This window comes from Schistocerca cancellata, chromosome 2 (assembly GCF_023864275.1).
Source record: "Schistocerca cancellata isolate TAMUIC-IGC-003103 chromosome 2, iqSchCanc2.1, whole genome shotgun sequence".
NCBI classification, from domain to species: Eukaryota; Metazoa; Arthropoda; class Insecta; order Orthoptera; family Acrididae; genus Schistocerca; species Schistocerca cancellata.
Genome location: NC_064627.1, coordinates 166608825 through 166610518, shown reverse-complemented (window position 1 = coordinate 166610518; position 1694 = coordinate 166608825).

The following is a 1694-nucleotide window of genomic DNA, read 5'->3' as shown; positions in this document are numbered from 1 at the left end:
CTTTCAAAAATGTTATTCAAATCTTCTGGTGCCAACGAAACTGTACATTGCCAAAATAACGAAATGGATACCTAGTTAATCGCTATTCCTATCCACTTGTGCTGATAAATAGTTCATATTCTTAAATACTGTGAACATTACCGAAAAAAATCTTGATTTTGGAGGGTAACAAGTAATATAGTGGGAAATAGTGAAGTTCGGTGGCAGGAGGAATAAGGCTTTTGGTCAGGTTAATACAGGGTTATAAATACAAAATCAAATAGGTGTAATGCAGGAGTAGGTTAAATAATGAATAAAAAATAGGAGTGCGGGTAAGCTACTACAAACAGCGTAGTGAACGCATTATTGTGGCCAAGATGGACACGAAGCCCACGCTTACTACAGTAGTACGAGTATATATGCCAACTAGCTCTGCATATGACGAAGAAATTGAAGAAATGTATGATGAGATAAAAGAAATTATTCAGGTAGTGAAGGGAGATGAAAATTTAATAGTCATGGGTGACTGGAATCCGATAGTAGGAAAAGGAAGAGACGGAAACGTAGTAGGTGAATATGGATTGGGGTTAAGAAATGAAAGAGGAAGCTGCATGGTAGAATTTTGCACAGAGCACAACTTAATCATAGCTAACACTTGGTTCAAGAATCATAAAAGAAGGTTGTATACATGGAAGAAGCCTGGAGATACTGACAGGTTTCAGATAGATTATATAATGGTAAGACAGAGATTTAGGAACCAGGTTTTAAATTGTAAGACATTTCCAGGGGCAGATGTGGACTCTGACCACAATCTATTGGTTATGAACTGTAGATTAAAACTGAAGAAACGGCAAAAAGGTGGGAATTTAAGGAGATGGGACCTGGATAAACTGAAAGAACCAGAGGTTGTAGAGAGTTTCAGGGAGAGCATAAGGGAACAATTGACAGGAATGGGGGAAAGAAATACAGTAGAAGAAGAATGGGTAGCTTTGAGGGATGAAGTAGTGAAGGCAGCAGAGGATCAAGTAGGTAAAAAGACGAGGGCTAATAGAAATCCTTAGGGTAACAGAAGAAATATTGAAGTTAATTGATGAAAGGAGAAAATATAAAAATGCAATAAATGAAGCAGGCAAAAAGGAATACAAACGTCTCAAAAATGAGTTTGACAGGAAGTGCAAAATGGCTAAACAGAGATAGCTAGAGGACAAATGTAAGGATGTAGAGGCTTATCTCACTAGGGGTAAGATAGATACTGCCTACAGGAAAATTATAGACCTTTGGAGAAAAGAGAACCACTTGTATGAATATCAAGAGCTCAGATGGAAACCCAGTTCTGAGCAAAGAAGGAAAAGCAGAAAAATGGAAGGAGTATATAGAGGGTCTATACAAGGGCTACAATATTATGGAAATGGAAGAGGATGTAAAGGAAGATGAAATGGGAGATACGATACTGCGTAAAGAGTTTAACAGAGCACTGAAAGACCTAAGTCGAAACAAGGCCCTGGGAGTAGACAACATTCCATTAGAACTACTGACGGCTCTGGGAGAGCCAGTCCTGACAAAACTCTATCATATGGTGAGCAAGATGTATGAGACAGGCGAGATACCGCCAGACTTCAAGAAGAATATAATAATTCCAATCCCAAAGAAAGTAGGTGTTGACAGATGTGAAAATTACTGAACTATCAGTTTAATAAGTCACAGCTGCAAAATAC